General features: G+C 42.9%; 1 pseudogene; it reads right to left on the reverse strand.

The window, feature by feature from the left end:
• The window catches only part of LOC141043041 (uncharacterized), an 81541-nt pseudogene that overhangs the window by 48860 nt on the left and 5403 nt on the right, over positions 1-27278 (reverse strand).

The raw sequence follows: 27278 nt of genomic DNA on the forward strand, positions 1-27278 counted from the left end.
CTCCCAACTCCTCTCACGTTTCACCGGTACGCGCTTGGTGAAGCCCTGCTGGAGTTCCGCTGCCACCACCACCACCACCACACCGTCGTGTTGGTTCATATCTCATCTACCTCCTCTCTCTCGCGCGCTCTCTCTCTCTCTCTCTCTCTCTCGCTTGCTGGATCAAGAAGGAGAGGATGCCGCCGAGCCGCACGTGTGCTAAACTCGGAGGTGCTGTTCGTTCGGCACTTGATCGGGAGTTTGTGGACGGATCGTGATTGGATCGCGAAGACGTTCGACTACATCAACTGCATTTCTTAATGCTTCCGCTTAGTGATCTACAAGGATATGTAGATGCAATCTCTCCTCTCGTAGTTGTTCATCTCCTAGATCAATCTTGGTGAGCGTAGGAATTTTTTTGTTTCCCTTGCAACGTTCCCCAACAACACAGTCCCGTCTATATCGTGTACACGTATGTGCAGCCACGCGGCAAGAAAGTAAATACGGCTATGTATATACATACGGGCGGGGTCTCTAACGCGTACATTGACGACGTCCTATTCATCGGCAGCCAACCGGCTGGGTCGGAACGGAGGAAACAACATCGTGTTCATCGGGAGGAAACAGACTGGGTTGGAATACGTCCTGTTCATCGGGAGCCAACCGGCTTGGACAGAACAGCCGAAACGAGATCTGGCGTACTGCAGGATGGAGGAACCGAACTTCTGTTCGAGCTCCTACGGTCGAAACAGGGTCCTGTTGATCGGGAGGGGTGTGGCGTACCGCAGAACGGAGGAAACGGAATTGTGTTTGAGCTCCTACGGTTGAAACGGGGTGCTGTTATCGGGAGGGGTGTGGCGTACCGCAAAATGGAGGAAACAGACTTGTATTGGAGCGCCTATGGTCGAAACGGGGTCATGTTCATTGGGAGGGGTGTGGCATACCGCAAAACGTGACTCCACGGGCTACTGTTCATCCATTGTCTACTGCCTCGCTCCAGCCTCCACGGGCTATTGTTCATCCACCGTCGACTTCCTCCAGCCTCCACCTGCTACTGTTCAGCCACCGCGTTGTCCTCCTGCCTCCACCAGCTACTGTTCATCTAGCCTCCACCGACTATTGTTCATGGAGCCTCCATGGGGTCCTGTTCGTCCACCCCAACTGGCTCGGGTGTGTGTGCCGGCCTCCTCGATCGGGTCCTGTTCATCCAGCGGCAATGGCCTACTACTACCACAGGGTCCTGTTCATCCAACCCCCACCGGGAACTGTTCATCCAACCCCCAACAACGGTCATTATTTATCAAGAGGCAGGTTCGATCGGCTTCAGTTAGTAGCAGTAGCGAAGGAATCGCTCGGGTTCAGTTAACAACCAAGGGATCGATCGCTCGGATTCAGTAATGTAGCTAGTGCAATCGCTCCAGTTCAGTAAGCGAACGCCTTGCTCGGGTTCAGTTAGAGCCCAACGCCTCGCACACACGCATGTACGTGTACGAGAGAAACATGCAAACCTCCGTGCATCGCTCGACCCCTACCACCCATCGTAACCGGGAACTCCCCGATATTTTCCTCGCCCTCGCTTCTACCATGATTTTTTCCGTCATGGACGGCCCAAAGAATGTCATGCATGTGCGTCCCCGGCCCGCCCAGGACGAAAAGCCCATTTTCTGTCATGATTCTTTGTCATAGAAGTAGGAGCCCACCACATCTATGATGATACATGGTTTTGTCACAATTATCGTCATAGAAGTGTTATAAGCATGACAGATTTTTTTTTCTATTCGGCCCATAATGTCACGAATCTGTCCTTTTTTTGTAGTGATAGGACGCGACCCCATATGGACCACCTTTTCTCTTTCTTTATTCATTCTTTTCTTTCTCTCTCTTCATCTCAACCAATCACATGCTACTGACCGGACATATGAGGAAGAAAATGAGAAGTGTGGCTGCGTAGACGTATAAATAGGGGCTCAAAACGGACACGCCCGGTCACTGACCAGGCGCGTCCACGGGCGTTTAAGGGGTAATATTTGATATGTCCGACTATAAATGCTCTTATATAAAGAAAACAGTGGAGACAAGCTCCAATTTGCACAAATAAAAATTAACTCAAAATGTAATGGAAGAGATATAATGGCGCCGAGCTGTTGTGTGCGGGATGAGACTAGCCACAACGGGGAGTAACTTAGACTAGTAACATGCCTATGTTACTAGTCTATGTTACTACCTCCATAGTGGAAAGTAACATATGTGTGGTAACATGCAATGCTTCATTTATTAGGCTATAGACTCATCCTGCCTTGATATGTGTGATGTTACTTATACTACTAGTAACTAGCTTATCTTTCTTCATTTATTGCTTGCCACATGCCTCTCTTTATTCATTTATTACTTGCCACATAATCTATTTTATCTAGATATGTGTGATGTTACTACCAACTCCCTCCATCCGTGAATAAGTGTACATCTAGTTTTTGGTTTAAGTCAAAGTTCTAAAACTTTGACTGAATTTATTGAAAAAAGTAACAGTATTTATGGCACTAAATTAGTATCACTAGATTCATTTTGAAATGTACTTTCATAATATGTCAATTTGATTTCATATATGCTACTACTTTTTTCTATAAAGTTGGTCAAAATTTTGAAAGTTTGACTTAGGAGAAAAGGTAGAAGTACACTTATTCGCGGACAGAGGGAGTATGTTAGGCTGGTCATAGTGGGGAGTAACTTAGACTAGTAACATGCATACTCCCTCCGTCCGGTGAAGAGTGTACATCTAGCTTCAAAATTTGTCAACAAAAGAGTGTACTTCTATCTTCCCAATGTACTTTAAAGTAGGAAAAAAAACTTCTCTCTCACCACACGGTAATCAAGACCAATAGCAATCTACACATGGTCTTCTTAATTTCTATATGCACTTAGCTCATTGGGGGTTGGGTAATTAAAGATGAGAGAGATGGTGGCTTGTACCTTTCCAATGCATTTTTTACTCAACTCCATAATTTGTCCTAAAAATTCTAGATGTACACTCTTCACCGGACGGAGGGAGTATGTTACTAGTCTATGTTACTACTTTTATAATGGGTAGTAACATATAGATGATAACAAGCAAGCCTTCATTAATTGAGATATACTCATTTTACTTCTGGGTGTGTTATGTTACAGTAACATATTATGTTACCACAAGCATCTCTCTCCTCATTAACTTCATGCCACATAAACAAATTTGTCTTGAGACGTGTTATGTTACTACCTAAGTTACTCCCACTATGACTAGCCTTACTCTCACTGTGGGTAGTCTGATAGTTGTTGGCTGGATTGGTCTGGAAATTAAATAACACTACATGTCCGTGGACTTGAGATGTGGTTAGTGGTAGACAGGGCAGCTTTTTGCCTTTTACCAGAGGCGATAGGGCGTTGTGGTTCACATGGGATAATACTGTTGATAAAGGAGAAATATGAGCCTGTAAATAGCTGGAGGATGACATACGCGACAGTAATACGTGGTTGTGCTTGATCGCTACGAAGACTGACGTGCATGATAAGCCCTCCAAACAACATTTTCGCTTTTATAGCACATAGTTCACCCATTCTTCACTATTATAACTGATCCAAACAAGAAGAAAGAGACAATTACACACTTCAACAAAGACATGACTTCATTGACTGCTACTACAAGTGCACTCGATACTTTTTCCATCTCCTTATGTCCATTGCCATCCCCCTGAAGACATTTGCTTCTTCTTAGACCTGGGCATTTCCCGGATGGGCCGGGTTTCAAAGAGCCCAACCCCAAAATCCCAAGCCCCGGCACGGTCTGGACCGTGGCCCGGGAAAATGCCCATTTTTCGTATATAAAACAATAAAATAACTATTTTCGGGGGTTATTACTATAATACTATGTCTATATTTATATAAAAAACTTGAAAATCATGTTTTCCGGGCTTCGAGCTGGAATGTGAGGCCCGTGCCTGGTCCGGACATTGGGCTTCAGGCCGGGCCTCCGATGCCCAGGTTTACTTCTTCTATGTCTCCAGATGAAGAAATTGGGACATAGCCTCATATGCCATCTCATCTCTAGCAACTTCTGCACTCGACCTCTATGAATCAATAGGTCGATGTATTCTTCTTTCCAGTACAAAAAATTGCAACCTTTTTGCACAACATTAAGCCAACATTTGGCTCACGTTGCTTGAAAACGAAGAACAACAGATATGTGAGAACTTAATTTGTCCTTCAAACAATTGTAGAAGACCCATCCAGGGTGTTTTCCGTCTTGAAGACCCGACGCAACACCTTCTGCCAATTATCGTCTCATTTTATTAGCAGGAGAGGCGAGCAAGTGGATAACGACGGAGTATCCCGCTGTAGGATCGAAAGTATGTCTAGAGGGGGGGTGATTAGACAACTTGACAAAATAAAAATCTAGCCTTTTCCCAATTTTAAGTCTTGGCAGATATTAGCAACTTAGCACAAGTCAAGCAATCAACCTACACATGCAATTCTAAGACTATAGCAGCGGAATGTAAATCATTGCATATGGAGGTAAAGGGGAGGAGTTTGGAGGGAGCAAACACAATGTAGGCACGGAGATTTTTGGGGTGGTTCCGATAGGTGGTGCTATCGTACATCCACGTTGATGGAGATTTCAACCCACGAAGGGTAACGGTTGCGCGAGTCCACGGAGGGCTTCACCCATGAAGGGTCCATGAAGAAGCAACCTTGTCTATCCCACCATGGCCATCGCCCACGAAGGACTTGCCTCACTTGGGTAGATCTTCACGAAGTAGGCGATCTCCTTGCCCTTACAAACTCCTTGGTTCAACTCCACAATCTTGACGGAGGCTCCCAAGTGACACCTAACCAATCTAGGAGACACCACTCCCCAAAAGGTAATAGATGGTGTGTTGATGATGAACTCCTTGCTCTTGTGCTTCAAATGATAGTCTTCCCAACAACTCAACACTCTCTCACAGATTTGGATATGGTGGAAAGATGATTTGAGTGGAAAGCAACTTGGGGAAGGCTAGAGATCAAGATTCTTGTGGTTGGATTGGAATGTCTTGGTCCCAACACATGAGTAGGTGGTTCTCTCTCAGAAAATGAATGCTGGAAGTGTAGGCACTGATACGTCTCCAACGTATCTATAATTTTTGATTGTTCCATGCTGTTTTATTATCAATCTTGGATGTTTTATAATCATTTTATATCATTTTTTGGTACTAACCTATTGACAAAGTGCCAAGTGCCAGTTGCTATTTTTCCATGTTTTTTACATCGCAGGAAATCAATATCAAACGGAGTCCAAATGCCACGAAACTCCATGATGATTTTTATGGGCCAGAAGGAAGGCAATGGGCCCTGGTTGCACCTGGGGGGTGCCCTGAGGGGGCACAACCCACCAGGGCGCGCCAGGAGGCCCATGCATTCCCTGATGAGTTGTGGCCACCTCGGGTGCCCCCCGGACCGCCTCTTTGCTCTATAAATACCCCAAAAATACCAGAACCCTAAAAGCGTCGACGAAATATTCATCCAGCCGCCACAGAGTCCAGAACAACCAGATCCAATCTAGACACCATCACAGAGGGGTTCACCACTTCCATTGGTGCCTCTCCGATGATGCGTGAGTAGTTCTTTGTAGACCTTCGGGTCCGTATTTAGTAGCTAGATGGCTTTCTCTCTCTCGCTGAATTCTCAATACAATGGTCTCTTGGAGATCCATATGATGCAACTCGTTTGCGGTGTGTTTGTTGGGATCTGATGAACTTCGAGTTTATGATCAGTTGTGTCTTTTTATATCCATGAAAGTTATTTGAGTTTCTTTGATCTCTTATATGCATGATCTCTTATAGCCTCGTATTTCTTCTCCGATATTTGGGTTTTGTCTGGCCAACTTGATCTATTTATCTTGCAATGGGAAGAGATGCCAGTTAGTGGGTTCGATCTTATGGTGCTCGATCCCAGTGACAGAAAGGGAACCGAGACGTATGTATCGTTGCTACTAAGGATAAAAAGACGAGATCTATATCTACCGCCATATAGATAAACAGATCTTGTCTACATCATGTCATCGTTCTTATTGCATTACTCCGTTTTTCCATGAACTTAATACACTATGCATGCTGGATAGCGGTCGATGTGTGGAGTAATAGTAGTAGATGCAGGCAGGAGTCGGTCTACTAATCTTGGACGTGATGCCTATGTATTGACCATTGCCTGGATATCGTCATAATTATTTGAAGTTCTATCAATTGCCCAACAGTAATTTGTTTACCCACCATTGTCTATTCTTCTCGAGATAAGCCACTAGTCAAACCTACGGCCCCCGGGTCTCCTTTCTCATATATTTGCCTTGCGATCTACTTTTCCTTTGCATTTTTATTCAGATCTATTAAACCAAAAAATACAAAAATACCTTGCTGCATTTTATCTTTATTTATTTTATTTGGCGTTCGATCTATCAATCTACTACAATTTACCTCATGTCCGTTTGCCTATCTTGAGGTGTCGTACCCCGGAAGGGATTGACAACCCCTTTTAACACGTCGGGTTGCGAGGTGTTGTTGTTTGTGTGCAGGTGCTGCTTACGTTGTGTTGCTTGGTTCTCCTACTGGTTCGATACATTGGTTTCATAACTGAGGGAAATACCTACCATCACTGTGCTACATCATCCCTCCCTCTCCAGGGAAATACCGATGTAGTTCCAGCTACCATCAAGGAGAATTTCTGGCGTCGTTGCCGGGGAGGATCTTCAACATAACCAGGTTCCTAATCACAAATATCATCTCCTTGCAATTTTCATTATTTTCCATTTGCCTCTCGTTTTCCTCTCCCCCACTTCACAAAGATTTGCCGTTTTATTCGCCTATATTTTTCCGTTCGCCGTTTTCTTGCCGGATCTGTTTTTGAGTGCAATCTTGTTGTGTAGTCATCATGACTCAAGAGAACACCAAGTTATGTGATTTCTCAAATACCAACAACAATGATTTTATTGGCACTCCGCTTGCTCCTCCCGCCACTAGTGCGGAGATTTGTGATATTAATACCGCTTTGCTGAATCTTGTTATGAAAGACCAATTTTCCGGTACTCCTAATGAGGATGTCGCGTCCCATCTTAATACCTTCATGGAATTATGCGATATGCAAAAGAAAAAAGATGTGGACAATGATGTGGTCAAGATGAAATTATTTCCATTCTCTTTGCGTGATCCTGCAAAAATTTGGTTATCTTCTTTGCCTCGTAATAGTATCGTTTCTTGGAACAAGTGCAAAGATGCTTTTATCAATAAGTATTTTCCTCCCGCAAAAATTATTTCCCTTAGAACCCAGATCATGAATTTCAAGCAACTTGAACTTGAGCATGTTGCACAATCTTGGGAAAGGATGAAAATGATGCTAAGGAATTGCCCAACTCATGGGTTAAATCTTTGGATGATCATACAAAAAATTTATGCGGGGTTGAATTTTGTTTCTCGTAATCTTTTAGGTTCCTCCACGGGTGGTACTTTTATGGAAATTACTTTGGATGAAGCCACCAAATTGCTTGATAATATCATGGCAAATTATTCACAATGGCATACCGAAAGAGCTCCTACTAGTAAAAAAGTTAATTCGGTTGAAGAAATTTCTTCTTTGAGTGATAAAGTTGATGCTCTTATGAAATTGGTTGCTAGTAAAAGTGCTCCTGTTGATTTTAATGATATGCCTTTGTCTACTTTGATTGAGCAAAATAGTGATGCCATTGATGTGAATTTTATCTCTAGAAATAATTTCAACAACAATGCTTATAGAGGTAATTTTAATCCTAGGCCTTTTCCTAGTAATTCCTCTAATAATTATGGTAATTCCTATGGAAATCAACCTTACAATAATAATAGGAACACCTCTGATCTTGAGAATAATATTAAAGAATTTATCAACACACAAAAAGTTTTCAACACTTCCATACAAGAAAAGTTGAACAAGATTGATGATTTGTCTAGAAGTGTTGATAGAATTGCTCATGATGTGGAAAATCTCAAGATGAAATTTTTTGTGCCTAAAGTTGATGAATCAATTAAACCTCTTTATGTTTCTATGGATGAAAGTAAGAAAAGAACTGCTATGCTTAGAGCTAAAAGAGAATTTTTAGAGAAAGCTTTTTCTAGTGATTATTCTTGCAAAAGTGATGAAGATCTTAAAATGATTGGTGTTTCTTCTATTGGTTCCTTGTTTATTAAAATTAAGAATGATGAAAAAGGGACTGGAGAAGAGTCAACTTTATGTAGAAGGCGTCCCAATATTTCGGAGGGTGAAAATCTTGTTGAGAAAATTGATGAAAGTGGGTTTGGAGAGGTCAAAACTTTAACTAGTGATGTGCCCACTCTTCTGGATTACAAAAACTTTAATTATGATAGTTTCTCTTTGATTGATTGTATTTCTTTGTTGCAATCCATGATAAATTCACCCCATGCTTATGAACAAAATAAAGCTTATACTAAACATATTGTTGATGCTATGATGAAAGCTTTGGAAGAAAAGTTGGAATTAGAAGTTTCAATTCCTAGAAAATTGCATGATGAGTGGGAACCTACTATCAAAGTAAATATTAAAAATTATGAGTGTTTTGCTTTATGTGACTTGGTGCTAGTGTTTCTACAATTCCGAAATCTTTATGTGATGTGCTTGGTCTTACCAATCTTGAAGAATATTCTTTGAATTTGCACTTGGCGGATTCTACTATTAAAAAGCCTATGGGAAGAATTAATGATGTTATTATTCTTGCAAATAGAAACTATGTGCCCATAGATTTTATCGTTCTTGATATTGATTGCAATCCGTCTTGTCCAATTATTCTTGGTAGACCGTTTTTACGCACTATCGGTGTCGTGATTGATATGAAAGAAGGCAATATCAAGTTCCAATTTCCTTTGAGGAAGGGCATGGAACACTTTACTAGAACAAGAATTAAGCCACCCTATGAATCAATCATGAGGGCATATTATGGATCTCGAACCAAAGATGACAAAACTTAGATCCTTGCCTTACGCCTAACTAAGGGCGTAAAACTATAGCGCTTGTTGGGAGGCAACCCAATGAATAAATTTTATTTTTGCTTTTTGCTTGCTGTTCTTGAGTTTTTACACAATTATGCTACTTTAATGATTGTGCTTTTGATGTTTTAATTAGTGTTTGTGCCAAGTAAAGCCTATAGGATCTTCTTGGTTGATAGTTGTTTAATCTTGGTGAAAAAGACAGAAACTTTGTGCTCACGAAAATAATTGTTAAAAATCACCAGAACGTGATAAAATGCCAATTATTTTTGAAGAATATTAATATAAAAATTAACCAGGTCGTCCTATTTTGGTAGAATGTTTTGAGTTACAGAAGTATTCGCTAAAGTCAGATTACTAAAGACTGTTCTGTTTTGACAGATTCTGTTTTCTTTGTGTTGTGTGCTTATTTTGATGGCTCTATGGTTTTCTTTGATGAGTTTTTGCCATAGAAAAGTTGGAATACAGTAGATATAATACAAAAACAAAATATTAGTTGGTTTGATACATCACTTATAGTAGTGGTTTGCTTTCTTATACTAACGGATCTCACGAAAGTTTTGTTGAGTTTTTTGTGATTGAAGTTTTCAAGTTTTGGGTTATCTTACGATGGATGAAGGAAGGATGTAAGAGCCTAAGCTTGGGGATGCCCCGGCATCCCAAGCTATTATCCAAAAATGAGCAACCAACCAAGCTTGGGGATGCCCCCGAGTGGCATCCCCGCTTTCTTCCAACAACTATCGGTATTTTACTCGAGGCTATATTTTTATTCGTGACATGATATGTGTTTTGCTTGGAGCGTCTTGTATGATTTGTGTCTTTGCTTGTTTTATTTTGTGTTTTGAGTCATCAATCCTTGCTGGACACACCTATTTGAGAGAGCCAAAATTATATCATGACTTGTTAGAATTGCTCTCTATGCTTCACTTAAATCTTTTATGACCTAGGACTTGCTCTAGTGCTTCACTTATATCTTTTTGAGCACGGTGTGCTTTGTTATTTTTGAAGAAATGCTCTCTTGCTTCACTTAGAATTATTTGAGAGTTAGTAAAATTTTGAAGAAATTCTCTCTTGCTTCACGTAAATTATTTTGAGAGAAAGAAAATTTGTTATGCTCATGATCTTCACTTATATTTGTTTGAGCTTATGAAAAGCAACACATGAAAATTAGTCCCAAAGTGATAGATATCCAAGAAGGATACAGAAAAGAAAATGTCATGAAGATCATTGGACAAAATAAACTTGATTCTTAGTAATAGTTTTGAGATATAATGATGTGATATGTGAGTTATGTTGATGAGTAATTGTGCTCTAGTAAGGATATTGGTGTTAAGGTTTGTGATTCCCTATGCATGCACGAAAGTCAATAATCATGCGATGAAAATTATATCCTACTTGTGGTGCATTATTCGGTGTTAATTATGCTTAATGCTTGCTTATGAGATTATTCGTTTCTTGGTTGGTAGCTTCTCAATCTTTTTGCTAGCCTTCATTTTGCACTAAGTATGATCTCTACTTGTGCATCCAAAATCCTTTAAACCAGTTTTACCACATGAGTCCACTATATCTACCTATATGCGGTATTCTTTTGCCGTTCTAAGCAAATTTGCATGTGCCATCTCTAATTTTCAAAATAAACTTCTCTTTTGTGTGTTTGTTCCGCTCGAGGAACGGTAACAGGTGTCTAATATTTTCCATGCTAGATGTGTTATTCTCAAGATGAGTGTTTATTCACTTGTCATTGCACAAGAGTAAGGCAAAGGTTTTAGGGATGCCCAGTCCCGAAATGCAAAAAAATGAATTTACTTTATGTTGTCAAATAATAAATTCCTTGGAAAGTGTTGGTATGGAGGGCACCCGTGGATACGGCTAGCCATGGAAAGTGAAAGAATGGTGGAAAAAGGAATAAACTTTATTTTCTGTTTGGGAACCGCCTATGGCATATCTAGCATGGAAAGTATTCGTAGCTCTACGTAGTTTTCGTTGGTGGGATGGATACACCTCCCAAAATGTTTTTATATCAAAATTTTCCCTTTGAGCTCTGGCTCCTCTACAAATCCCTACTTCCCTCTGCGAAGGGCCTTTCTTTTACTTTATGCAATTTTTATTTTGAAATTTGAGTCTCCATCTTCTCTCATAAAAAGCACCAACTAGGAGGCAATATTATCGTGCTCAAGTATTGGGTGTAGTTAATATTCGAGTGTGTTTCATGAATGGATCAATGTTTGAGGCTAGGGATAACTTGTTTCAGCATTGATATTTTGAAAGACATGGTTGCTTGTTGATATGCTTGAGTATCTAAATTATTATGTCAAAACTAGACTATTGCTTTGAATCACATAAAAGTCCAAATGTCCATGCTATAAAGAAAAGGATATGATATGACTTGATGAACAGCACTCCACATCAAATTTTTTGTTTTTATCACTTACCTACTCGAGGACGAGTAGGAGTTAAGCTTGGGGATGCTGATACGTCTCCAACGTATCTATAATTTTTGATTGTTCCATGCTATTTTATTATCAATCTTGGATGTTTTATAATCATTTTATAGTCATTTTATATCATTTTTTGGTACTAACCTATTGACATAGTGCCAAGTGTCAGTTGCAGTTTTTTCCATGTTTTTTACATTGCAGGAAATCAATATCAAACGGAGTCCAAATGCCAGGAAACTCCACGATGATTTTTTATGGGCCAGAAGGAAGGCAATGGGCCCTGGTTGCACCTGGGGGGTGCCCCGAGGGGGGCACAACCCACTAGGGCGCGCCAGGAGGCCCAGGCGCGCCCTAGTGGGTTGTGCCCACCTCGAGTGCCCCCCGGACCGCCTCTTTGCTCTATAAATACCCCAAAAATACCAGAACCCTAAAAGCGTCTACGAAATATTCATCCAGCCACCGCAGAGTCCAGAACCACCAGATCCAATCTAGACACCATAACGGAGGGGTTCACCACTTCCATTGGTGCCTCTCCGATGATGCGTGAGTAGTTCTTTGTAGACCTTCGGGTCCGTAGTTAGTAGCTAGATGGCTTTCTCTCTCTCACTGAATTCTCAATACAATGGTCTCTTGGAGATCCATATGATGTAACTCTTTTGCGGTGTGTTTGTTGGGATCTGATGAACTTCGAGTTTATGATCAGTTATATATTTTTATATCCATGAAAGTTATTTGAGTTTCTTTGATCTTATATGCATGATCTCTTATAGCCTCGTATTTCTTCTTCGATATTTGGGTTTTGTCTGGCCAACTCGATCTATTTATCTTGCAGTGAGAAGAGATGCCCGGTAGTGGGTTCGATCTTACGGTGCTCGATCCCAGTGTCAGAAAGGGAACCGACACGTATGTATTGTTGCTACTAAGGATAAAAAGACGAGATCTATATCTACCGCCATATAGATAAACGGATCTTGTCTACATCATTTCATCGTTCTTATTGCATTACTCCGTTTTTCCATGAACTTAATACACTAGATGCATGCTGGATAGCGGTCGATGTGTGGAGTAATAGTAGTAGATGCAGGCAGGAGTCGGTCTACTAATCTTGGACGTGATGCCTATGTATTGATCATTGCCTGGATATCGTCATAATTATTTGAAGTTCTATCAATTGCCCAACAGTAATTTGTTTACCCACTGTTTCCTATTTTTCTCGAGAGAAGCCACTAGTGAAACCTACGGCCCCCGGGTCTTCTTTCTCATATATTTGCCTTGCGATCTACTTTTCCTTTGCATTTTTATTCAGATCTATTAAACCAAAAAAATACAAAAATACCTTGCTGCGTTTTATCTTTATTTATATTATTTGGCGTTCGATCTATCAATCTACTACAATTTACCTCACGTCTGTTTGCCTATCTTGAGGCACCGTACCCCGGAAGGGATTGACAACCCATTTAACACGTCAGGTTGTGAGGTGTTGTTGTTTGTGTGCAGGTGCTGCTTACGTTGTGTTGCTTGGTTCTCCTACTGGTTCGATACCTTGGTTTCATAACTGAGAGAAATACCTACCGTCGCTGTGCTACATCATCCCTCCCTCTCCAGGGAAATACCGACGTAGTTCTAGCTACCATCAGGCACGTTCTGATGGCTCTCTCCATGAATGGAGGATTGGTGGAGGGGTATACATAGCCTCCACACAAAATCTAACCGTTACACACAATTTACCAAACTCGGTGGGACCGAATAGTGAAACTCGGTCAGACCGATTTAGTTCAAATGTGAACGTTAGGATTTTCGGTGGGACCGACGTGATCAACTCGGTGGGACTGATGTGCTAGGGTTAGGGATTAACTTGATCTCGGTGAGGCCGATCACATGAACTCAGTGAGACCGATTTCAGTAACAGGCAAACAAAGAGTTGGTCAGGCAAACTCGGTGGGACCGATCGCTCATTACGGTGAGACCGAAACGTTACGAAAAGGAAACAGAGAGTTTGCATTGCGAACTCGATGGGACCGATCGCTCATTTCGGTTAGACCGAAACGTTACGAAGGGAAACAGAGAGTTTGCAATCCCATCTCGGTGAGACCGAGAACCCTATCAGTGAGACCGAACCGATTATGGTTTCTGGCTATGGCTATGTCAAATGAACTCGGTGGCGCCGGATAGATCAAATCTGTGGGGCCGAGTTTGACTTTAGGTTTAGGACATATGTGGAATTGAGAAAGTGGGTTAGGGCTTTTGGAGCATATCACTAAGCATTTTGAGCAACCAAGCCATTAAGCAACACCTCATCCCCTTTTAATGGTGTTGGCTTTTCCTATGGACTCAATGTGATCTTGGATCACTAAAAAGAAAATGTAGAGTCTTGAGCTTTCGCCAATATATGTCCTTAGCATTTTTAGGGGTCCACATCTCTAGTCCATGCCATGCCAATCATTCAACTTTCTGAAATGATCATCTTGAAAGAGTATTAGTTCAATGAGCTATATGTTGTTAAGAATTACCAAAACCACCCAGGGATTAGTTGCACTTTCATTCTCCCCCTTTTTGGTAATTGATGACAACATATAGATCAAAGCTTCGACAAATGATAATAATAATGAGATACATTGTCGCTTTGAGAAGTATGTTATAAGCAAGAGCTCCCCCTAAATTTGTGCATTATTTAAAATTTGCTTGTGAATGCAAATGCACAATCGATTAGGATCATGGGTTACTCTTCCATGTCACATACATCTTGGTGGAGCGCTCAAAATGATAGAATATGCAATATACACTCATCACCAAGACAAAGTGAATGATCATACATGAGAGATAGAGAATATCATCATCCAAGCACAAACATTAAAGTATGATATGATCAAGCACATGACCATACAAGTATCTCACACACACAAACATAGAGTATCATCCAAGCAAGCAAACAAATAAGTAGCAAAATAGGCAAAAAGGAACAAAGCTCTCTCTCTCTCTCTCTCTCTCCCTCGAAGCCTATGATCTATAAACTTTCTCCCCCTTTGGCTACAAGTTATCAAAAAGCTTGAAAATGCATAGTGCTATGCGGCTCTCTAAGCTTGATCTTCGGGAGCACCGGAGTGCAAAGGTGGCGTGGAGAGGAGTCCTGCAACAAATGCATGTGAAGAGGTTGTAGGAGCTGGTGGAGTTGCAACTGGAGGGGCAATTGAAGCAGTGGCTGCAGGAGCTGAAGTTGTAACTCTAGTGTCTGTCACTGGCACTGCTGCAGACCGCTGCCTTCTGGTCACCCTTTGATAAGCATCAGTGGTAGTCTTGTCACTCCTATCCTCAAGCTCTTCTTGGATATTCTCCACAGAAGTCTGAATCTCTGTCACCTTGACATCCAAGTCATGAAGTTTTCTCTCAAAAATTCTCTCAAGACTCTCTTGATTCTGAGTCAGGGTGGCCAATCCTTTCTCAATCCTCAAATTAGCTTGAATAAGATATCCAAGTTGATCTTGTTTAGACTTGAGAAAAACTTGGGATGCCTCTTCAACACTTGGAATCTTGGCTGCCTTCTCTGATTTTGCTTTTGCTCTCTTCTCCTGAGCCTCTACTGAAGTAGGATCTGTAGCATCCATGACAATTGTGTTGTCCTCAATATCAGGCCTCAAGGGAAGGTGCTCTTTGTCCAACAGATATATGCCTTTTCCCATCTTGGAGTTGATGAGCATTTGAATGTGTGGATCATACCCACTGATCTCTTTTGGTCTGCTGCAGTTCTCTTGATGGTTTCAACTATCAAGCTCATCACCTTGAATTTTTGTGGCACATCAAACAATTGAAGCAAGTTGATGGAGTGGCCTCTGATCATCCTGTGATCTCCTGATTTGGGCAACAAGGTGTGCCTCAAAATGGTGTTTATGGTGGCCAGTCCAGACAATAGATAGTACACTGAGCCTAGCTTGTGTGTTTCCAAGGCCTTGTCAGGTATCTCCTTGTACATGTTGGCCATGTAGTTGTGACCTTTCTTTCGCTTTGCATAGACATCAGTGTCATCCTCATGCTCTTTAGGGGTATTGATAAGCTTGGCCCACTCAGCAACAGTTGACTGGTACCTTGTACCCTTAGACGTCCAAACAATTCTTCCATCTGGGTAGAAGTGAGCTGTTGAATAGAACTGCATGATAAGCTCATCATTCCACTTGGTCAATTTCTGACCCACAAAGGTGTCAACTCCATTGAGTCTGAAGCTCTCATGTACTCCAGGGAAGTGGTCTTCATTGTCATCAATGTATTCCCAATCCACCCACTTCATTTCACACACAATGGGCTTCTTATCCAACAGAATTGTCTCATAGAAGTCCTGCTGTTCCTTGGTGTGAAATCTGTAGTCCACAACAGTTCTTCTCCTTGCAGCATAGGGGTCTGATTGTCTCCACAATCTGAGACCTGCATCCTTTCTCTCCTTCATGTTTTCAGCCACTGGATGATTATCATCATGATTAGGGATCTTTGGCTTCAACTTTCTGAGCACTTGGGCTTCATCTTCTTCTTCCATTTCAGGCACTGGGGCCTTGTTCTTTTCTACAGCAGGTATGTTTCTGGTGCTTCTCTTTGGTGCAGTCTTAGGTGCTTGAGCAGTTGCTTTGGGGGCAGTCTTGGGCTTTGATGGAGCAGCCCCAGACTTGATGGCACCCCCCATCAGCTTCTGAGCTTTGGGTGCTGGTGCAACATCCTCTTCTTCATCTTCTTCCTCATCCTCACCTGGGTCTCTCATCATAGAGGATCTGCCAATTACTCTGGCCATGGTCTTCTTGACCTTTTCCTTTCTCTTCTTGCCCTCACCGGCCTCCTTTGGTTCAAGAGTAAACTCAATGGTTTCCTGTGTTGAGGCTCTGGCCTTAGACATGGGCACTCTCTTGGCAGGAGCTTTCTTGTGCAAACCAGGCTTGGTGGAAACTACAGTGCCAAATTCTTTCTTGACAACTTTCTTCTTTGAGCTGACCTCCTCCTCAACAACAACATAATCTTCATCCTCAGAATCGGAGTTTCTCTTTCTCCTTGTCCTGGTAGCTGCTTTGGGCAAGTTTCTTGGGGTGCTTCTGCTACCCTCATCATAGCTGCCAGAGGGACTAGTGCCCTCACTCATGTTAACTTGCTCCTCAGACTTGTTCTGGCTGTCACTTTGATCTGACATAGCTGACACTGCAAACTGAAAGCTGACCCTGTGAATAGATGTAGTTGAGATAGAGTGGATGAGCATCACAAAGTGCAGAGATTTTGCAAAACAATTGAGTCAAAAACTTAGTTTTAGTTTTCTACAGAAAGCATTTCGGATCTACCGATTTGTTAAACTCGGTGACACCGAAGCAACATTAGAGTATAAACTAGTGGAATCGGTCAGACCGAGACACAGTTCGGTGACTCCGAGATTGCTAGGGTTTCACTGAGAGTTGAACTCGGTCACACCGATTCGTAAGTTTCATTCAGACCGAACATTACAAGTGCAATGGCCTAGGCCAAATCGGTGAGACCGATTTCTACAACTCGGACGGTCGAAGATGAGTTCGGCGGAAACCTAACCCTAAATTTTTGAATCAAAACTAATCTAAAGGAAGTTTTTGCTGGATAGAGTAATCTAATACATGGTAAGAATCATGGCATTGACCTAAGTGCAGGAATCAGAGGTAAAGATTGCACATAGGGGTCGAGTTCATACCCTAACTCGGCGGTGAACTCGCTACGACGACAACGGCGGCTGAGATTCCCGTTGACTGCGGCGGAGACCAGCGGCTGGAGGTCGCTGGTGATGAGGAGACAACCTGAAGACTCGAGTCGACAGAGCAGGATACGCACGGGCGAAGGGTTTTGGAGGAATTTCCAAAATTCGACCCGTGGGTATATATATCGTGACCCTGTCGGTGTGACCGAGTGGAACGACTCAGTGGCACCGAGATGCAGAATCGCTAGCGGTTACTGCAACTCGGTATGACCGAATTGTTCAAATCAGTTGCACCGAGATTGAAAACCTAGATCAACTCAATGAAGTCGGTATGACCGAAAGTAATTAATCGGTCAGACAGAAATACACATAGAGGTTTTGGAAGTTTAAGTCTATGACGAATCGGTGGCTCCGAGTGCTCCTCACCCAGAAGGTTCGAATCTGACTTGATCAAACTTTGTGATGTAGCATGAATAGAGTTTGAGACGAGAAAAGCATAGATAGCTAGAGGAAGTTCTTAGGCATTCTTGTCCATCCATTTGGCAAAATAAAAAGGAGCCAAACAATCAAAGCAACAAATGGATGTCCTCGAATGGGAAAAATATGCAATCAACATGCTCACACAATAAGATGACAAATGAAATATGTGGCAAAGCATGCGCAAACACTCTAGCATCTATCAAGCAATTGGCGATGACTAGGTCATCTATATATGAGTATATTGACCGAGGAGTCAAATGAGAACATTTGATCGTAGGTCATACTCATCGTTTAAGCACAAGTGGGGTTACCACTTTTACATAAAGCATTGTTGTGTTCACACCATTAGAGTTGCTTTAGCTCAATTCTTAGAGTAAAGCTCCCCTGGATGTGATATCCCCCCTAAGAGGGACTAACTAACCTTGGGTTTTGTCGATGATGACTTCATGTAGATGTTGAAGATGTGGATGCTCAATGTTGATGTAGATCGTTTGGAGCAATCCGTTGGAGTGAGTTGCACTTTCAATACCTACATGGGTTAGTCCCACAAGGAACAAACAAGGATATCCATAGACATAGAGTGAAGTACACACAAGATGATGTCCAGGAAAGCATTGGGTTACCTTGTCCCTTGACTTACCAACAAGAGGGTTTGTGACTCCTTGAACTAGTGCAAGATGTGGAAGTTGTTTGCACTTGTTCTTGCCAAAATGATATGAGTGAAGTATGTTGGCGGAGTCACCCTCAAGAACTCTCTAGTTCTTCTTCTTTGGGATCCACATCAACTTGATGGGAATCCTTGGAGTTGTTGTCGTACTTGATGAAGTAGAACTTGATGTAGTCTTGGTAACCCACTTGACCAAGGCCTTAGGAGCTTCTTCAAATGCATCCATCTCCTCTTGAAGCTTGTCCTTGCCTTTTTTCTTGTGGTCTTGTGGTGGAAGATCATCTTGAGCTTGTGTCCCCTTGAAGGAAGTAGGATCATACTTCTCTTGTTGAGGAACAAACTTCGTCTTAGGGTATTGATCTTCTTCCCACTCAACTCCATTGGCATTGAACTTTCGTTCAAAACCAACACCTTGATTCTTCCAGTGCCTTCCTTGCTTGCGTACAATTTCCTCAAATTGCTTACTTCCGGCAAGGCTCTTGTAAACACCTTTCTCTATAATTCCCTTCATAAGCTATTTTCTTGCTCAAGTGTAACTTGGCTAAGAGAATCATTTGTGGAATCAAGAGAACTACTAGAAGCAACAATATTGGATTTAGCATGATTATTGTTACTACTACATGAAGAATCTTTCTTACTCTTGTTGCTAGATTTTACTTCTGGCATGTAAGTAGACAAGAGTAAACGCTTGGCAATGTAAGAAGAACTTTTCTTACGTAGATCATAATTGATTGCTTTTAAGAACCCATGCTCTTGCTCTAGGTTGAGCTTTTCAAAGCGTAGCTTCTCATGAGTCTTTAAAAGCTCTCGATGATCTTCTAAGGTAGTTTCATGATCTAACTTAAGGGTGTTTAGTTCTTTAGTTAGATGCTCAATCTCCTTCTTATCATCGTCATTCGTTTTATCTTGATTAGCATGATTAATATCAAGTTCATCATAGTTTTCATCACTAGAGTTGTCAACAAGTATATCATCGTCACCTAGCAAATCATCTTCATCACTATTGAAATCAACATACTCGGGGTGTGATACCTTTGGGCCATTAGCCATGAAGCATCGTCCAATTCCTTCATTTGGTGAGTCAAATATGTCATAGGAGTTGGTTGACACAAGTGCTAGACCGGCAACACCTTCATCTTGAGTATATTCGAAGTCGGAGTGATAACTTCTCTCGGAGTGGTTGTCGGAGTCGGAACCGGATACCCATTCACCAACATGAGCTTGATGTCTTCGTTTTGTATAGCTCCCTGATGACTTGTCCTTTCTTTCCGAATCCTTGCTTCTGCGAGAGGTTCTTCATTCATAACGATCATCTCTACTCCTTCTCTCCCTTGGAGGTGATTGTTCTATTTTGCTTCTCCTTTTAGGCGAGTCTTCTCTTCTTTTGTAGGGAGCCGTACACCCATTGGAGTAGTGTCCGGGTCTTCCACAATTGTAGCAATTACGCTCATGACTAGAAGATCTTTTGTCATTATAGGATCTTGACTTGGAACTTCTTTCCTTGCTTCTACTCTTGTAGGACTTGTTGAAGTTCTTCACCATTAAGCTCAATTCCTCATTGAAAGCTTGTTTCTCACTTGACGATGTAGGAGCATCACATGAGGCTTTGTAATCACCACTAGCCTTGTTGTGAAGCTCTTCTTTATCCTTGAGTGACATCTCATGAGCAACAATTCTTCCAATGTCTTCGGTTGACTTGAGATCTTTGTAATTGGGCGTCATTTGGATCAAAGTGCAAACGGTATCATATTTTCCATCCAAGGCTCTTAGGATCTTCTTGATGATGAATCTGTCGGTCATCTCTTCACTTCCTAAGCCGGCAATCTCATTTGTGATGAGAGCAAGCCTAGAGTACATTTCAGCGACACCTTCACCATCCTTCATTTTGAACTTGTCAAGCTGACTTTGAAGCACATCCAATTTGGATTCCTTGATGGAGTCGGTACCTTCGTGCATATTAATCAAAGTATCCCAAATTTCCTTTGCATTCTCAAGACGGCTAATTTTGTTGAATTCTTTGGGGCACAATACGTTGAAGAGGATATCGGAAGCTTGAGCATTGTATTGCAACATCTTCAATTATCTGCGGTAGCTTCACGATTCGGTTCTCTCCCATCAAATAATTCACCTTGCAAGCCAATACACACAATAGCCCAAACGGCGGGGTTATGTCCAAGAATATGCATTTTCATCTTATGCTTCCAACTAGCAAAATTAGTACCATCAAAGTAAGGACCTCTATGGTGCTAATTTCCCTCGCTAGACGCCATACTCTCCTAGGTTGTGAAACCAAGGCTATGATCACCAAAACTATGGAAATCAAGGCAAATGGAGACCAAAGCTCTCATATTACTTGTAGGATCGAAAGTATGTCTAGAGGGGGGATGATTAGACTACTTGAGCAAATAAAAATCTAGCCTTTTCCCAATTTAAAGTCTTGGCAGATTTTAGCAACTAAGCACAAGCCAAGCAATCAACCTACACATGCAATTCTAAGAGTATAGCAGCGGAATGTAAATCATTGCATATGAAGGTAAAGGGGAGGAGTTTGGAGGGAGCAAACACAATGTAGACACGGAGATTTTTGGCGTGGTTCCAATAGGTGGTGCTGTTGTACATCCACGTTGATGGAGACTTCAACCCATGAAGGGTAACGGTTGCGCGAGTCCACGGAGGGCTCCACCCACGAAGGGTCCACGAAGAAGCAACCTTGTCTATCCCACCATGGCCATCGCCCACGAAGGACTTGCCTCATTTGGGTGGATCTTCACGAAGTAGGCGATCTCCTTGCCCTTACAAACTCCTTGGTTCAACACCACTCTCCAAAAGGTAATAGATGGTGTGTTGATGATGAACTCCTTGCTCGTGTGCTTCAAATGATAGTCTCCCCAACACTCAACTCTCTCTCACAGATTTGGATATGGTGGAAAGATGATTTGAGTGGAAAGCAACTTGGGGAAGGCTAGAGATCAAGATTCTTGTGGTTGGATTGGCATGTCTTGGTCTCAACACATGAGTAGGTGGTTCTCTCTCAGAAAATGAATGCTGGAAGTGTAGGCACGTTCTGACGGCTCTCTCCATGAATGGAGGATGGGTGGAGGGGTATATATAGCCTCCACACAAAATCTAACCATTACACACAAATTACCAAACTCAGTGGGACCGAATAGTGAAACTCGGTCAGACCGATTCAGTTCAAAATGTGAATGTTAGGATTTTCGGTGGGACCAACATGATCAACTCAGTGGGACCGATGTGCTAGGGTTAGGGCATAACTTGATCTCGGTGAGGCCGATCACATGAACTCGGTGAGACCGATTTCAGTAACAGGCAAACAGAGAGTTGGTCAAGCAAACTCGGTGGGACCGATCGCTCATTTCGGTGAGACCGAAATGTTACGAAAAGGAAACAGAGAGTTTGCATTGCGAACTTGGTGGGACCGATCGCTCATTTCGGCTAGACCGAAACGTTATGAAGGGAAACAGAGAGTTTGCAATCCCATCTCGGTGGCACCGAGATCCCTATCGGTGAGACCGAACTGATTAGGGTTTCTGGCTATGGCTATGTCAAATGAACTCGGTGGCGCCAGATAGATCAAATTGGTGGGGCCGAGTTTGACTTTAGGTTTAGGACATATGTGGAATTGAGAAAGTGGTTGAGGGCTTTTGGAGCATATCACTAAGCATTTTGAGCAAGCAAGCCATTAAGCAACACCTCATCCCTTTTAATAGTATTGGCTTTTCCTATGGACTCAATGTGATCTTGGATCACTAAAAACAAAATGTAGAGTCTTGAGCTTTTGCCAATATATGTCCTTAGCATTTTGAGGGGTCCATATCTCTAGTCCATGCCATGCCAATCATTGAACTTTCTGAAATGTTCATCTTGAAAGAGTATTAGTTCAATGAGCTATTTGTTGTTAAGAATACCAAAACCACCCAGGGATCAGTTGCACTTTCACCCGCCCCAGTGGCGGATGAGAACATGCCGACATGAGGTGGAGGGGCGAGATGCAGGGCCAAGAGAGCTCCGGGTGGCTTTGTGCTCCCATTCCCGATGAAATGCGGCTCTACGATGCCCTTCTTGTGGATGAGCTCGGGGCAGCTGCGGGCCGCGAGAGAATCTATGTGGGTCGTGAGGTCGGTGGGGGCTGCGGCATGTCAGTGTGCGTGCGTGGTGGCCTGTGAAGACAACTAGGGCGTCACCGGTGTGGAGGTGGTCAAGTGGGGTAGAGAGGCGACCACGTGAGAAAAGAGAATCTTACGAGGAGTTAAGCCCTTTTAAAAGTTGGGCTAGAGATGCTATTAGTAATTAGTCGACTGATATTTTTAGAATCTCTCTCTCTCTCTCCCTCGGTAACGTTCTGCTTCCTCCCTCCTCACGCATCCTCCACTCTAGCCCGCCTCTGGCGAAGCTTGCCCTTTCCAGCATCATTATTGACAGTGTTTGCATGGAATCCGATGCACGAGAAGTGTAGGTTCCCGTTTCCATCCAAGTCCCGCCGTTTTCTCAAATTTCCAGACATCTGATGTTTGTCAGTTTATTCGATTATGCAGCAGTACTACATTATAAGAGAAAAGGCATTCTCCCGTGCACGGGAGGTCCCGTACATGTAGGAGCCCTTGATCAATTGGAGATTCGTGACCATGCAGTTAGGTATTGGCTTTAGTATTGCTATGCTCTTTTGTATTCATTCTACTACATCACCTCGTCTGACATCTTTTGCCCATGTCTTTTGGCCACCTTTTGCCTCCAATGTCACCCCTCCTCTCATCTATAATACCTAAATAGTTCATACCCACTAAACTAATTCTCTTGACATGTAGGCCATCCACATCACCAAGCTAGCCACATCAGCGATTCCTCAATGGCTTACAGGTGGAGCCCAGCAGCGTTCGACTCCATGGTCTGTGCAGAAAAACCATGTTAGCATTCAGTTACCACCATAGGCTGACCACGGGCGTCTTTCATGGGCCGAACCTCACAAATTCTTGGTGGCTCTATCCCATGCTCCACACCTCTCCCATTGGGTCCTTCTTCCTTGGCTCCTCACCTCCCGATTAACTCTAATATCGATCGATTTTCTGATGTTTCTGCCGTCCCATCGTCTCTCCAATTAACTTCCCCATGATTGATTTCCCATTACTGTCTTTTATTATCTCATATTTATGACAGATGATCTTCATCTTCACTAAGGCCCCTTCCAATATGCTCCACCTTATACAGGTGCTAAGGCTGCCATGTAGGCAAAAAGAAAATGATGTGGCAAGGTAATTAAGAGGAGATAGATGGGTGTGGTGACCCTAGGAAGAAAAAATGCCAAGTGCGGGAACCTAGGGAAAACACTTAAATGAAAGAAGCCCACCAATGCATGGATAACTTTAATTGCTAAATCATTAAATTAAGGATGCTTAGCTACAACAAGTTAAGCACCTTTGCATTGTGGACTTTAGTTTCTTAGCTTTTTAATGTGCTTAGCACCTCATCCGGCTCATATGCAAGGTCATCGGCGCCGAGGAAAAAGTGCTCCTGAGACCTAGAGGACTGATACGTCTCCAATGTATCTATAATTTTTTATTGTTCCATGCTATTATATTATCTGTTTCGGATATTTTATATGCATTAATATGCTATTTTATATTATTTTTGGGGCTAACCTATTAACCTAGAGCCTAGTGCCAGTTCCTGTTTTTTCCCTGTTTTGAGTTTCATAGAAAAGGAATACCAAACGGAGTCCAAACGGAATGAAACCTCCTCGATGATTTTTCTTGGACCAAAGGAAAACCACAAGACTTGGAGATGAAGTCGGAGGAGCCACGAGGCAGCCTCAAGGACGGAGGGCGCGCCCCCCACCCTTGTGGGCCCCTTGTGCACCTCCTGACCTAATTCTTTCGCCTATATATTCCCGTATATCCCCAAACCACCAGAGGCATCCACGAAAACACTTTTCCATCGCCGCAACCTTCTGTACCCATGAGATCCCATCTAGGGATCTTTTCTGGCACCCTGCCGGAGGGGGATTCGATCACGGAGGGCTTCTACATCAACTCTATTGCCCTTCCGATGAAGCGTGAGTAGTTTACCACATACCTATGGGTCATAGCTAGTAGCTAGATGGCTTCTTCTCTCTCTCTTTGATTCTCAATACCATGTTCTCCTCGATGTTCTTGGAGATCTATTCGATGTAATACTTTTTTGCGGTGTGTTTGCCGAGATTCGATGAATTGTGGATTTATGATCATCCTATCTATGAATATTATTTGGGGATAATTGGTTTTATCCCCTTAGTTGGGTCATACTCGACAGGTTTATCCTTAGTTTTCGAAAATCCGTGGTCTTGCCCAAGTGTGTCCGGTACCCTTGTGCTTTTGCCCTTCCGTCCCAATTCCGTCCGGTCAAAGTCATTTGACCGTCAGGGAGACATTTTTCTGGACTATTTTGCCCCTCCTCGCAACTTCTGTTAAAAATCAAAGAAAATCAATGTTCGCTTACATGTGGGACCCAACTAAATACAGAAGAAAAAAAGAAATAGAAAAACTCTCTCACCCCCCTTTCCCATCCTAGCGCCGCCGCCCTGGCCATACGCCACCAGCGTCGCCACCCTGGTCATACGCCACCCGCGCCGCCTGCGGCGCACGCCCTACCTCCGGTGCCCCCCCACAGCCACCTCCCTCTCCTATCCCAGGCGCCGCCCCGCTCAGCCAACCAGCGCCGCCTCTCTCTTCTCTCTCTGCCATCGGGCAAGCGGCAACAGCGCCGGTGAGTAATTGGAAACCGCCGCTACCGCCATGGCAGCGTCGGTGCTGAGCTGCGGCCGCGCTGGGCGTGGTCGCCCACACACGCGACGGATCGAGGAAGCGCGAGGCCCCAGCGTGTCTCTTGCGCACGAACACGAGCGGGGAACAGGGCGGCACCGGAGGTCAACAGGCGCCGGAATCCGCCAGGCGAGGCGAGATGGTGTGGGTTGCGCAGATCCAGTCATCCAGAGCTGGGTCGACGGATCTAGCACGACTGCTCACGGTCGCGCTCGAAATGGCCGGCGGCAGAGAACTACCAGGCGGCGACGGCCTCGTGTTGCACGCAGAGAGAGAGTGGAGGCGGGCAGGTGATGCGGTGGCCTCTGGTAGGTTGCCGACGGTGGTCCAGTCGTGCAGTGGTCTAGGTAGGCGCCGAATCGGCAGGCTTGGCATGCACCCTGTCATGGCGGCGACGCTGGTCGGGCTGGGAAATAAACATCTTTTTTTAATCTTTTTGTATGACATGTGGTCATACATAGCAGTGAGACATTTAGAAGAAAAAACATTCCAGTCTATGATAGGTGGACCCACTGATCTTGTTGTCTTATTTGACTGATCTTTGCCAACAGATACGAAGGGTAAACTGGTCCAAACAATTGTCTCCTTAACGGTGAAACATCTTTGACCGGACGGAATAGGGATGGAAGGGCAAACACACAAGGGAATCGGACTCACTTGGGCAAGACCACGGTTTTTCGAAAACTAAGGGTAAACATGTCGAATGTGACCCAACTAAGGGCATAAAACCAATTATCCCTATTATTTGAATCTTCTCTGAATTCTTTTATGCGTGATTTGATATCTTTGTAATTCTCTTCGAACTATCGGTTTGGTTTGGCCAACTAGATTGGTTTTTTTGCAATGGGAGAAGTGCTTAGCTTTGGGTTCAATCTTGCGGTGTCCTTTCCCAGTGACAGTAGGGGCATCAAGGCACGTATTGTATTGTTGCCACTGAGGATAAAAAGATGGGGTTTTCATCATATTCCTTGAGTTAATTCATCTACATCATGTCATCTTACTTAATGCGTTACTCCGTTCTTTATGAACTTAATACTCTAGATGCATGCTGGATAGCGGTTGATGTGTGGAGTAATAGTAGTAGATGCAGAATCATTTCGGTCTACTTGACACGGACGTGATGCCTATATTCATGATCATTGCCTTAGATATCGTCATAACTTTGCGCTTTTCTATCAATTGCTCGGCAGTAATATGTTCACCCACCGTATTATTTGCCATCTTGAGAGAAGCCTCTAGTGAAACCTATGGCCACCGGGTCTATTTTCCATCATATAAGTTTCCGATCTACTATTTTGCAATCTTTTACTTTCCGATTTATAAACCAAAAATACCAAAAACATTTACTTTGTCGTTTGTTTACTTTCATCTATCTCTATCAGATCTCACATTTGCAAGTAATTGTGAAAGGATTTACAACCCCTTTATCATGTTGGGTGCAAGTAGTTTGATTGTTTGTGCAGGTATTCGGTGACCTGTGCGTTGTCTCCTACTAGATAGATACCTTGGTTCTCAAACTGAGGGAAATACTTATCTCTACTTTGCTGCATCACCCTTTCATCTTCAAGGGAAAAACCAACGCAAGCTCAAGAAGTAGCAAGGATTTAGAGCAACAATTTATAATGCATGAGTGTACAATTTAGTTGGTTAGTGAAGTAAAGAATTTAGAGCAACAATTTATGTGTTTGTTAGCTAACCGATGAATTCAGAGCAACCATTTATGTGTGCTCCATCTTTGTGAATTGCTCTTTTGTCTGACATAGTGCATTTCTTATGCTTCTTCAGCTTTAAGATTAGAACAATGAAGGCTACATCATTGCTTTGTTTGGTCAACGGATATATTTTGTGTGCGCTCCATCTTATGTTTTCAAATGCCTACTTTTGTAGGGAAAAGGGGGAAATTACTAGCTACAATGTGATTCAATCAGTGCCGGGACATTCAGCTACCAAGTACTTCGCATCGCCATTCTTTGTAAACATCAATTACTGAAGGGTGTATTCATCACCTTAAATATAAATGCGATTGCTGACTACTTCCATTTATCTCCCATGAATACATGTTTGGTCTCTAAAGGAGTCCTTTCGCTTGATATCTTGTCTGAGCTATGGTTGTTTTCATAGCTTTGCGTTTATACTCCTAAATAAACTCTCTCTATTCATGATGTATTGTACCCTGCCTTGGTT

Source organism: Aegilops tauschii, chromosome 3 (assembly GCF_002575655.3).
Source record: "Aegilops tauschii subsp. strangulata cultivar AL8/78 chromosome 3, Aet v6.0, whole genome shotgun sequence".
Taxonomy (NCBI): domain Eukaryota; kingdom Viridiplantae; phylum Streptophyta; class Magnoliopsida; order Poales; family Poaceae; genus Aegilops; species Aegilops tauschii.